This window comes from Schistocerca gregaria, chromosome X (genome assembly GCF_023897955.1).
Source record: "Schistocerca gregaria isolate iqSchGreg1 chromosome X, iqSchGreg1.2, whole genome shotgun sequence".
NCBI classification, from domain to species: Eukaryota; Metazoa; Arthropoda; class Insecta; order Orthoptera; family Acrididae; genus Schistocerca; species Schistocerca gregaria.
This window is the reverse complement of record NC_064931.1, coordinates 439436971-439449900: the sequence shown is the minus strand read 5'-3', so window position 1 is coordinate 439449900 and position 12930 is coordinate 439436971. Positions and strand designations below refer to the sequence as shown.

The following is a 12930-nucleotide window of genomic DNA, read 5'->3' as shown; positions in this document are numbered from 1 at the left end:
TTCCTAACTGGTGTACTGTTCATAATTTTTCCTGAACGCCCCGTTTCTATATGTTCTCCGAAGAATATAATTTAGTATTTTTGTTGTTTTTTAAGAAATTATTACAAGAACATAAGTGAGGTTTAATAACGAAAAGGGATCACAACTGGACGTAAAGTTTAATTACGACTTTACAGAAAAGTAAACAACTGATTTCTTACCTGTATGCCAATCTCTCTTTTATTTCTTTATCCATACTGTAGAACAGTCTTCTATTCCGTGTGATTTATTTAAACGAAAAACACACTGTGATCTGTCTTCAACGAAATTGTTTTACGGAAATGTCATGAAACTCCCACGGACATCTTTCAACACGTGGACCGGTGTGTTTCAGTCACTGAGTAGTATAGTATTTCTGAGGAGATGAGAATGCTGTTTGCCAAATATACGATAATTTGTGACCTTCAGAAACCTCTAGAGAACTCTGAACTACTTTGTATTTCCATTATAAGTTGCTACATACACGGAAGAGTGAATATGTTCTGGAATACTGACTTCACAGATTGCAGAGAGTGGACTATTGTATACAAATGTGTCGCCAAAAGCATGATGGCGTTGGAGGACGCTAGAAGGTAAGAGACGTTCATTTCTACTAACAACTATTATTTGTTACTGTGTCCGAATGGTACTTTATTGTGCATGTGATACAAAAGGCAAAGGGTTATCATAACGATAGAGTTTGTACAGCAAGCCTTCAGGAGCTTTAATTCTTCTGTAACGGAAATGAGGCATTTGTTTTTCATAGCTTCATAAGAGAATTGCAGACATTCCGTTCATATTTTTTTGTCTCGTGATCTTTTGTTGTTTTAACTTTCGGTTGTTCCAGTACTCTCTTACAGTATTCGGTTATTTACAATTGTCTCCGATATTCAGATCACTTTATTCCATTATTCTTTTCGACTGTTTCTGCAAATTCGATTTAAAATTAACCCAAAAGTTTGTCCTTGTGGGCTTCAAGGGTCCAGCCTTGACGGATAACTTTACATTTTACTGTATCCATCTACATCATCGTGGCATTTCTTTCTAGATTTTATCGTTAGTAACTGTTTACCAGTCATCATCCTGTTTTGACGGTCCAAATATTTTCTGTGGAATTATTGTTTCTGCCCAATGATTTATATTTCTTCTTCGTAAAAGTATCGGCATTTCTATTTTGCAGTTTATTAACTGCATTGTAAAAGTGTAAGTAAGCTGGTGAGATACAGATAATTAGCTATAGATATCTTTGTTTAAGTTGTAGAGATTTTTACGTTACGTAGATTATATAAATGTACTCTCCGCCCTCTCTACCCAATTTTAATTCTTCGTTGAGTTATTTAGAGTATGGAGTTGTTATTTCTCTTGAAACATATCAAATTTTAACTTTTTATAGTTAGTCATAGCCTCTCATCGTATGCGATATCTGGTGATTACCCTTTTCTCCTCCATTCTTCCCAAATCACTCGCTTACGTAATTCCTGTACATGTGTTCTTAGTCAAATTTGTAATATCAGCAAAACAATACAAAAGATTTTTCTTTTTAATTTCAATCTACGCAAGACATTCAACCCATTCATTTACAGTTAGATGTCTTATTTATTTTTAAGCCTTCGCCCCAAGAATACATTATGACAGAGCGACGGTCTTCTAGTCACAGACGATGTGGTCAGACACTGGGCTTCTATTGGGGAGGAGAGGGTTCAAATCCCCGTCCAGGCACACACTTTTAGGTTTTCTGTGGTTTCCTTAAATCACAGTAAATCGAATGCCAGAGTGATTTCTTTGCAAGGACTTTGTTGATTCCATTACACTCTCTCCCTGATACCAACCTGTGATGTCATCGACGCACCACTGAAGCGTAACCTCCCTTTCTTTTAACACATGACTTCGAATTTTTAAAGCATCATACATATCTCACAAATATTTTGCTTTGCTTTAATATATTCCTTTACCGTCTCCTCTTGTTTTTCACACTAGTCTCTTCTAAGCGACTTTTCTCAATGAAAACAGTTAGTTACATGACTGTTTTATGCCGGTAAGACGGCAGGATAGAGCAAAACTTTTCTGGCTTTATCATTTTCGGATACACTCTATGTAAACAGGTTTAACCAGAACTCCACAGAAAAGGTTTCAGAAGTTGTTCAGGAAACCTGCCGAGTATTTTGGTATAAGGGACACACGGTCTCCGTGGGTCTGTTGCAGAGTAATAAAGTAATTACGATTTATTCAGTTTGCTAACCCAGTCATCCTTATTGCTGTGAAATTACTTTACAACGGTGGAAAAGCCTGTGATATGCAATCACTAAACTGTACAACATGATACACTGAGTAGTGCAACAATAGATGCAAAAGTGCTGTGATGCGGTTGCCGTCGCTCCGGGAACATCTCAGCACAGTTGTGTCGCTATTCCATCGCCCTCAGCGAACCCGTACACCAAGTGCGTAGCTACCAACTCTTCGTCAGTAAACGTATCCGTGCTGCTGTGTTTCACTGTTAAAGTGCAACGAACACTGCCGGAAAAACAAAGGCGAGACAGAACTGAGCAATTCTGAATGCAAGCTTGAGGGCGAAGAGTAACGTGGGCATTAATCTTAGCAGCAAGAACTAACCAACCACGGTATTACTGCACTTCGTCTCCAGTGACCGCCACCGGAAGCACTCGGTAACGTTACGTTAAACAAGTACAGTTGTGACTAAGGAAAACGCATCCCACTGTTCAATACTTTCAGATCAGTCCTGCATGAATTATCAAGTATATTCACGATAAGCCGACCCAAGCACCCTAACTCTGTAGCCACTCGCTACATATCTCGTCTTTTTTTAAAGTAAAATTTACTCTAACTGGCCACGAATGATTCCCATATTTCATATAAAATCTCGAATTCTCGTTTTAAAGCAGAAAATTAAATAAAAGACTATTAAGAACCAATGGAACAGAGTATTATACGCAGAGTAGCAAGGGGCTTCATTCAAAGAGTTTCAAACGCACGTCCCTTTTGTTTCATTACTATTATATGAAACCGACGCACATATTGTAGTTTTTCACGTCTGTTAGTCTCTAGCGCCTGTGAGTCTTTGGCATCTGCGAGCCTTTGTGTTCGAGATTTTCTTTAATGCCCGATCTTTTAGCGCTATAGTTCTGAATATTCGCGATTCTTAAGTCCATGCGCCACAGCGTGAAATACTTAACCTCATTGGAAGCAGGGCTAATTAAAAGTAAATGTCTTTGAATTTCGGTTAAAGACCCTGTTTGGACATTTATTATAGGGCCTAAGTATAATGACTATCCACCGTAGTGAATTATATTAAATAAACTATATTGAATGAACTCTGTGACTTTTGAAGGAATTAATTTGGTGTACATGTGCTACGCAAAATCAAAGATATCAATTCATTTTGAAACACGAATGGGCCACCTAGTAGCTTTGGCGGCAACCATTAAACAACGCTGCTAGCCGATGGTAATAATTTGAATTCAAAATTATTAACCAACAAATAGAGAAAGTGTGTGAGGGTATTGAAAGGGTAATGCAGTATGTAAAGGGGGACGAAAATCTAATAGTCATGGGCGACTGGAATGCAGTTGTAGGGGAAGGAGTAGAAGAAAAGGTTACAGGAGAATATGGGCTTGGGACAAGGAATGAAAGAGGAGAAAGACTAATTGAGTTCTGTAACAAGTTTCAGCTAGTAATAGCGAATACCCTGTTCAATAATCACAAGAGGAGGAGATATACTTGGAAAAGGCCGGGAGATACGGGAAGATTTCAATTAGATTACATCATGGTCAGACAGAGATTCCGAAATCAGATACTGGATTGTAAGGCGTATCCAGGAGCAGACATAGACTCAGATCACAATATAGTAGTGATGAAGAGTAGGCTGAAGTTCAAGACATTAGTCAGGAAGAATCAATACGCTAAGAAGTGGGATACGGAAGTTCTAAGGAATGACGAGATACGTTTGAAATTCTCTAACGCTATAGATACAGCAATAAGGAATAGCGCAGAAGGCAACACAGTTGAAGAGGAATGGACGTCTATAAAAAGGGCCATCACAGAAGTTGAGAAGGAAAACATAGGTACAAAGAAGGTAGCTGCGAAGAAACCATGGGTAACAGAAGAAATACTTCAGTTGATTGATGAAAGGAGGAAGTACAAACATGTTCCGGGAAAATCAGGAATACATAAATACAAGTCGCTGAGGAATGAAATAAATAGGAAGTGCAGGGAAGCTAAGACGAAATGGCTGCAGGAAAAATGTGAAGACATCGAAAAAGATATGATTGTCGGAAGGACAGACTCAGCATACAGGAAAGTCAAAACAACCTTTGGTGACATTAAAAGCAACAGTGGTAACATTAAGAGTGCAACGGGAATTCCACTGTTAAATGCAGAGGAGAGAGCAGATAGGTGGAAAGAATACATTGAAAGCCTCTATGAGGGTGAAGATTTGTCTGATGTGATAGAAGAAGAAACAGGAGTCGATTTTGAAGAGATAGGGGATCCAGTATTAGAATCGGAATTTGAAAGAGCTTTGGAGGACTTACGGTCAAATAAGGCAGAAGGGATAGATAACATTCCATCAGAATTTCTAAAATCATTAGGGGAAGTGGCAACAAAACGACTATTCACGTTGGTGTGTAGAATATATGAGTCTGGCGACATACCATCTGACTTTCGGAAAAGCATCATCCACACAATTCCGAAGACGGCAAGAACTGACAAGTGCGTGAATTATCGCACAATCAGCTTGACAGCTCATGCATCGAAGCTGCTTACAAGAATAATACACAGAAGAATGGAAAAGAAAATTGAGAATGCACTAGGTGACGATCAGTTTGGCTTTAGGAAAAGTAAAGGCACGAGAGAGGCAATTCTGACGTTACGGCTAATGATGGAAGCAAGGATAAAGATAAATCAAGACACGTTCATAGGATTTGTCGACCTGGAAAAAGCGTTCGACAATATAAAATGGTGCAATCTGTTCAAGACTCTTAAAAAAAGTAGGGGTAAGCTATAGGGAGAGACGGGTCATATACAATATGTACAACAACCAAGAGGGAATAATAAGAGTTGACGATCAAGAACGAAGTGCTCGTATTAAGAAGGGAGTAAGACAAGGCTGTAGCCTCTCGCCCCTACTCTTCAATCTGTACATCGAGGAAGCAATGATGGAAATTAAAGAAAGGTTCAGGAGTGGAATTAAAATACAAGGTGAAAGGATATCAATGATACGATTCGCTGATGACATTGCTATCCTGAGTGAAAGTGAAGAAGAATTAAATGATCTGCTGAACGGAATGAACAGTCTAATGAGTACACAGTATGGTTTAAGAGTAAATCGAAGAAACACGAAGGTAATGAGAAATAGTAGAAATGAGAACAGCAAGAAACTTAACATCAGGATTGATGGTCACGAAGTCAGTGAAATTAAGGAATTCTTCTACCTAGGCAGTAAAATAAATAGTGACGGACGGAGCAAGGAGAACATCAAAAGCAGACTCGCTATGGGAAAAAAGGCATTTCTGGCCAAGAGAAGTCTACTAATATCAAACACCGACCTTAATTTGAGGAAGAAATTTCTGAGGATGTACGTCTGGAGTACAGCATTGTATGGTAGTGAAACATGGACTGTGGGAAAACCGGAACGGAAGAGAATCGAAGCACTTGAGATGTGGTGCTATAGACGAATGTTGAAAATTAGGTGGACTGATAAGGTAAGGAATGAGGAGGTTCTACGCAGAATCGGAGAGGAAAGGAATATGTGGAAAACACTTATAAGGAGAAGGGACAGAATGATAGGACATCTGCTAAGACATGAGGGAATGACTTCCATGCTACTAGAGGGAGCTGTAGAGGGCAAAAACTGTAGAGGAAGACAGAGATTGGAATACGTCAAGCAAATAATTGAGGACGTAGGTTGCAAGTGCTACTCTGAGATGAAGAGGTTAGCACAGGAAAGGAATTCGTGGCGGGCCGCATCAGACCAATGGTAACTGCAGTGACAGATAGTATTGTGTCGCCTCGCTTTCATGTATCTCGACGAGGTGTAGAATACTGTCCACACACAGAAAAGGAAACTATATCTTCGCTGATCGTGGAAGTGTCAGTAGGCAGCAATAGTAGACGATGCAATAATATTATGGTCGACTAATACCATACTTTTGCATTATTTTCAGTGCAATGCAGGTACAGAGCTAATTGGGACAAGAAACCAAACGAAATGCAATAACTCTTTAACGAGCCGCCGGAGACCATGTGCCCCTGACACCAAAATACTCAGAAGGTATCGCTGAATAACCTCTGAAAGTTCGTCGGTGGAGTTCTGGTTCACCCTGTATATCTTATCTCAGAAATACTCCACGGTATTTTCCGCAACTCTCACCTACTTCTGGCTCCTATTCAACAGCGCTTAATTCAATGCGTTTTTCACTTATGTAGTTTATTTTTACCGGCACATTATAAAAATTTTCAAAACTTTATACAGGGTGGTCCATTGATACTGACCGGGCCAGATATCTCATCAAATAAGCATCAAACGAAAAAACTACAAAGAAGCTTGAAGGGGGAAACCAGATGGCGCTATGATTGGCCCGCTAGATGGCGCTGCCATAGGTCAAACGGATATCAACTGCGTTTCTTTAAATAGGAACCATCATTTCTATTACATATTCGTGCAGTACGTAAAGAAATATGAGTGCTTTAGTGGGACCACTTTTTCCGCTTTGTGATAGATGGCGCTGTGATAGTCACAAACGAATAAATACCTGGTATCACGTAACATTCCGCCAGTGCAGACGGTATTTGCTTCGTGATACATTACCCGTGTTAAAATGGACCGTTTACCAATTGCGGAAAAAGTCGATATCGTGTTTATGTATGGCTACTGTGATCAAAATGCCCAACGGGCGTGTGCCATGTATGCTGCTTGGTATCCTGGACGACATATCCAAGTGTCCGGACCGTTCGCCGGATAGTTAGGTTATTTAAGGAAACAGAAAGTGTTCAGCCACATGTGAAACGTCAGCCACGACCTGTAACAAATGATGATGCCCAAGTACGTGTCTTAGCTGGAATAAGATTCTGAAAACATCCCCCAGGCTGTGGCTAAGCCATGTCTCCGCAATATCGTTTCTTTCAGGAGTGCTAGTTCTACAAGGTTCGCAAGAGAGCTTCTGTAAGGTTTGGAAGGTAGGAGACGAGGTACTGGCAGAAGTAAAGCTGTGAGGACGGGGCGTGAATCGTGCTTGGATAGCTCAGTTGATAGAACACTTTCCCGCGAAAGGCAAAGGTCCCGTGTTCGAGACTCGGTCCGGCCAGGACGTTTTAGGTATTTTAGCTGCTGTCGCGGCTAATCCGCACATCAGTAGCACACAAACTGAGCGAGAACCGGGAATCTCAAAAACGTCGGAGTTGATAATGCTACATCAACATCGATTGCAACCGTACCATATTTCTATGCACCAGGAATTGCATGGAGTAACTTTGAACGTCGCGTGCAGTCGTGCCACTGGGCACAAGAGACATTACGGGACAATGACAGATTTTTTGCTATTTAGCGACGAAGCGTCATTCACCAACAGCGGCAACGTAATCCGGCATAATAAGCACTATTGGGTGACGGAAATTCCACGATGACTGTGACAAGTGGAACATCAGCGACCTTGTCGGGTTAATGTATGGTGCGTCATTATGGGAGGAAGGCTAATTGGCCCTCATTTTATCGATGGCAATCTAAATGGTGCAATGTATGCTGATTTCCTACGTAATGTTCTACCGATGTTACTACAAGATGTTTCACTGCATGACAGAATGGCGATGTACTTACTTCCAACATGATGGATATCCGGCACATAGCTCGCGTGCGGTTGAAGCGGTATTGAATAGCATATTTCGTGACAGGTGGATTGGTCGTCGAAGCACCATACCATGGCTCGCAAGTTCACCTCATCTGACTTCCCTGGATTTCTTTCTGTGGGGAAAGTTGAAGGATATTTGCTATCGTGATACACCGACAACATGCGTCATCGCATTGTTAATGCATGTGCGAACATTACGGAAGGCGAAATACTTACTGTTGAGAGGAATGTCGTTACACGTATTGCCAAATGCATTGAGGTTGACGGACGTCATTTTGAGTATTTATTGCATTAATGTGGTATTTACAGGTAATCACGCTGTAACAGCATGCGTTCTCAGAAATGATACGGTCACAAAGGTACGTGTGTCACATTAGAACAACCGAAATAAAATGTTCAAACGTACCTACCTTCTGTATTTTAATTTAAAAAACCTACCAGTTAGCAACTGTTCGTCTAAAATTGTAAGCCATATGTTTGAAACCATTACAGCGCCATCTGTCACAAAACGAAAAAAGTGGTCCAAATAAAACATTCATATTTCTTTACGTACTACACGAATATGTAATAAAAAATGGGGGTTCCTATTTTAAAAAAACGCAGTTGACATCCGTTTGACCTGTGGCAGCTCCATCTAGCGGTCCAACCATAGCGCCACCTGGCTTCCTCCTTCAGGCTAGACAAGTTTCGTTCTTTGCAATTCTTTTCGTTTGACGCTTATTTAGTGAGATATTTGGCCCGGTCACGATCAGTGGACCACACTGTAATTATTGTGCTGTACAATTCTTTTAATTGAGTAAGCCACTATTAAAATACTCGAATTTCCTTTATCGTAGATACAATAACAACGTATTTAGCTAGGAAAAACATAATGACATAGCGTTAATATTCCGATTCTAAATGGGGTACAAGCGTAATGCAAGATGAGTCAGCCATTTGGCAGAAAGAACAAATCTGGACTACAGAATATTACTGTAGAGTACATATGAATTTGAGGCTAGTATCATCCATAAGTATAATGTCCGTAGTAATGACGAAAAACACCTCAAGATTTGTACGATAAAAGAAACGTTGTCACATGCACAAAGATACCTTACAAATGCCTCCACAGAACTAACATCTAAAACATAAGAAATTTGGGTAGTGACGGCGTCGAAAGCAGACGATGATATGTGAATAATATTCTTGATGACAAAGCCGTTCGAATCGCGATCAATAAGTCTTATGCTCGAACTATTAAGCGCCAGATGTTTTAGTGCTTCATTTAAGGGAAAGTGTCCAGTTACAGTCGTTAAGCTCAGAGTGTCGTAACCGCAAGAAATTAATATTGACTTTCATGGGCATCATGCAATAGAAAAGAGGCATGCTGTTTGCACGTGCGTAGTTTACAAGTGAGGGGTATCCGTCCTTTCGATTGAGCTTCGGGGATTACTCAACATAGATATCTCGTAAGAAAAAAAAATGGTTCAAATGGCTCTGAGCACTATGGGACTTAACATCTGTGGTCATCAGTCCCCTAGAACTTAGAACTACTTAAACCTAACTAACCTAAGGAAATCACACACATCCATGCCCGAGGCAGGAATCGAACGTGCGACCGTAGCGAAGTAAGAAAAAAGAAAAAAATAGAAGAGGATTATTTTGGCAATTTTCAACTTTTGTTTATTGCTTAATAAACCACTACATAATGCGAAAGACAATGATTCATGCTTTTTGTGAGTTTTTGGGTGTGGGGTGTATAGAAACATTGTCATTAACCCTGCAGAAATGTGAATGGTTGCGGGCCTCGACGATACATATACGGTGGGTGCAACACAACGGAGCATCATCTGCGGAGACGCCAGACGACATATTGTTCGTTAAGAGGAGCAGCTGCATTTTCAGCAGTTGCAGGGGCAGCATACTGGATGACTGACTAATCTGGCCTTTCGACATTGGCAAACGTGGCCTGACTGTTCTAGTACTGCGAACAACTGAAAGCAGGAGGAAACTACCGCCGATATTTTATTTCCTGAAGTCATGCAGGTCTACTGCATGGTTGAACGATGTGATAAATGATGCGAGAACTACTCCGGATGCTGTTGTCATCAGTAAAAACAAAACTCGCATTCTACCAGTCGCGACGTGGGGTGTTAAATCCCTTAATCAGATAGGTACAGAGAATTATGAAAGGGAGATCGACAGACTGAAGTTACATATTGTGGGAATTAAGGGAATACGGTCAGGTCAGTACAGGGTTATCAACTCAAAATTACACATGGGTAATGCAGCAGAAGGCCTAATAATGAATAAGAAAACAGGAAAAAGAATAAGTTGCTATGAACAGCAAGTGCACTTATTATAGTAGCCAACTAGGAAAACTGAAGAGACCTTTGGCGAAAAGATAAGCAACGGTATTAACATCAGTAGTTGAGTTGCAAGCCAGTACTAAGCAAAGAAGAAAAAGTTGAAAAGTGAAACGAATATATGGAGGGTCTATATAAGGGAAACAGCCTTGAGGACAATATTATAGAAAGAGGAGAGGAAGTATGTGAAGGTGAGATGAGAGGTTTGATAGTGCGGGAAGAGTCTAACAGAGCACTGAAAGATCTCCGTAGAAACAAGGCCCGTGAAGTAACCACATTCCTTCATAATAACTTAAATACTTTGGAGGGTCATTTCATGACATTTCATGACATGCCTCCTGCTGATCAAAATATATGAAACAAACAAAATAGACTCATACTTCAAGAAGAATGGAATAATTGCTATACCAATAAAGGCATATGCAGATATGCGTGAATACTGTCGAACCATCAGTAAGTCATAGTTGCAAAATACTGTTTACAAAAGCATGTGAAAACCGGTAGAAGCCGACCTCACGAAATATCAGATTGGATTCCAGAGACATTTAGGAACATGTGAAGCAATATTGACCCTACGACGGACAGCAGAAGATCGCTTGAATAAAGGCAAACCTACATTTATAGCGTCAGTAGATTTAGAGAAAATTTTCACAATGTTGACTGGACTACACTCTGTGAATTTTGAAAGTAGTAGGAATAAGATACGTGCGAAGAAAGCTTATATACATCTTGTAAAGAAATCAGACTGCCTTTATAAGAGTCTAAGGACATGATAGGAAAGCCGTCGTTGAGGAGGGAGTGAGATATGTTTTTAGTCTATCACCGATGTTTTTCTGCCTATACATTCAGCAAGAACTGAAGTAAACCAAGAGAAAATTTGGAAAAGAATTAAAATTCAGGGGACTCAAGTAAAAACCTTAAAGACTTGCCTATGACATTGCAATTCTGTCAGAGACGACAACGGACTGAGAAAAAACATTTGAACGCAATGGATAGCGTCTTGAAAAGATTATAAGGTGAACATAAAAAAAGTAAGACAAGGGTAATGGAGTGTTAACTAATTAAATCAGGTAATGCTGAGGGACTTGACATTGGCAATAAGACACTGAAAGTAGTAGATCAGTTTTGCTAATTGGGCAGTAAAATACCAGATGATAGCCGACGCAGAGAGGACTTAAAATGCAAACTAGCAATAGTAAGAACACCATATTCGTAGAAGACGACTTTATTAAAATTTAATATAGATTTGAACGTTAAGAAGTATTTTCTGAAGGTATGTAGGTGGAGTGTAGCCTTGTACAGAAGTGAAACATGGACAAGTTCGGACAAGAAGAGAATAGAAACCTTCCAAACACGACGCTGCAGAAGAATGCTTAAGATTAGTTGGATAGATCGAATTATAAATGAGGAGGTACTGAATCGCACTGGGTAAAAAAGAAATTTATGGCACAATTTGACAGATAGAAGGGATCGGTAGATAGGACACATTCTGAAATATCAAGGAATTGTTAGCTAGGTAATGCAAACGAGTGTGGAGACTAAGAGTTGTAGATAGAGCCCAAGGCTTAGAAACAGTAAGCATGTTCAAATGGCTGTACGTTGCGGTAGTTATACAGAGATGAAGGGGCTTGCACAGGACAGATAGCATATAGAGCTGTAGCAAACGAGCTTCGGACTGAAAACCACAACAGATACGAACAGACGTAATGTAAAGGAAAAGGGTAGGACTGTCACTATAATAAATCCTGCTGTTCCACTTTACATGCCACATACGATAGGAACCTTGAAACAATTACACTTTGGCGCAGTGATAGTAATTAAAAACAGAACAACTGATGTCATCTTTCTTTAACAATGAGCTGTTAGTGAGTAAATCCCACTTGAAAAGGAACTCAACGCTTCGTTGGTGGACTGTTCTTTCAGCAACTTGTCTGATTAAGCGCAGTGGGATGACTAGTGACGGGGTCGATAAACAGGAATGCTGTAACTCATGTTATTGTTATACACTACTGCTGTTTCAGTATTCCATTTGATGTTATTCTTAATCACTGAAACCACATTTCTGAAGATGAGTGTAAGAAACTGCAGAGACACTTTTGTATTTTTCCAGATGAATATACAATCAATTTTTCATTATTGTATTAGTGTCGGATAATGAGTAATGAACAATACCTTCATTTAATAGCCCAGCAGTCACTAATAAATTCACCACGTGAAGCAAGTTTCAGTTTGAATTTTATCAAAACCTAGCCATTAACATCATTCTAAGTCTGATTGTTGCTTCTTGATACATGTTGGCAGTTTGTGAAAAGACGTGACGGTGTCTTACCCAAGCTGATCGACAGCGGTGCCTCACCTGAGTTTCTGCTTTCCTGATGATGCTCTTGATTTACTGGTTGTCTGCAGCTCATCTTTAATGTAACCCTTTCTTAACGGGAATGCGTAGTGACTAACAAATCATAAATGTCCGAGATGCCATTTAGAACTTCTACTTAATGAAACTTTCTTACAAGTTTCACAGATCAGTGACGACGTTGATAGCATGTGAAATTAATCGAGCGACTAGTCTTGTACACTACTGGCCGTTAAAATTGCTACGACACGAAGGTGACGTGCTACAGACGCGAAATTTAACCGACAGGAAGAAGATGCCGTGATATGCAAATGATTAGCTTTTCAGAGCATTCACACAAGGCTGGCGCAGGTGG

At 40.0% G+C, this 12930-nt stretch overlaps 1 long non-coding RNA gene across 1 annotated transcript in view; it reads left to right on the top strand.

The window, feature by feature from the left end:
* The first annotated feature begins 529 nt into the window (after positions 1-529).
* Positions 530-12930, top strand: part of LOC126299239 (uncharacterized) — a 113032-nt gene continuing 100631 nt past the window's right edge. Inside the window, exon 1 of the long non-coding RNA XR_007552751.1 lies at positions 530-611. This is a non-coding gene — a long non-coding RNA (uncharacterized LOC126299239). The remainder of the gene's footprint in view (positions 612-12930) is intronic.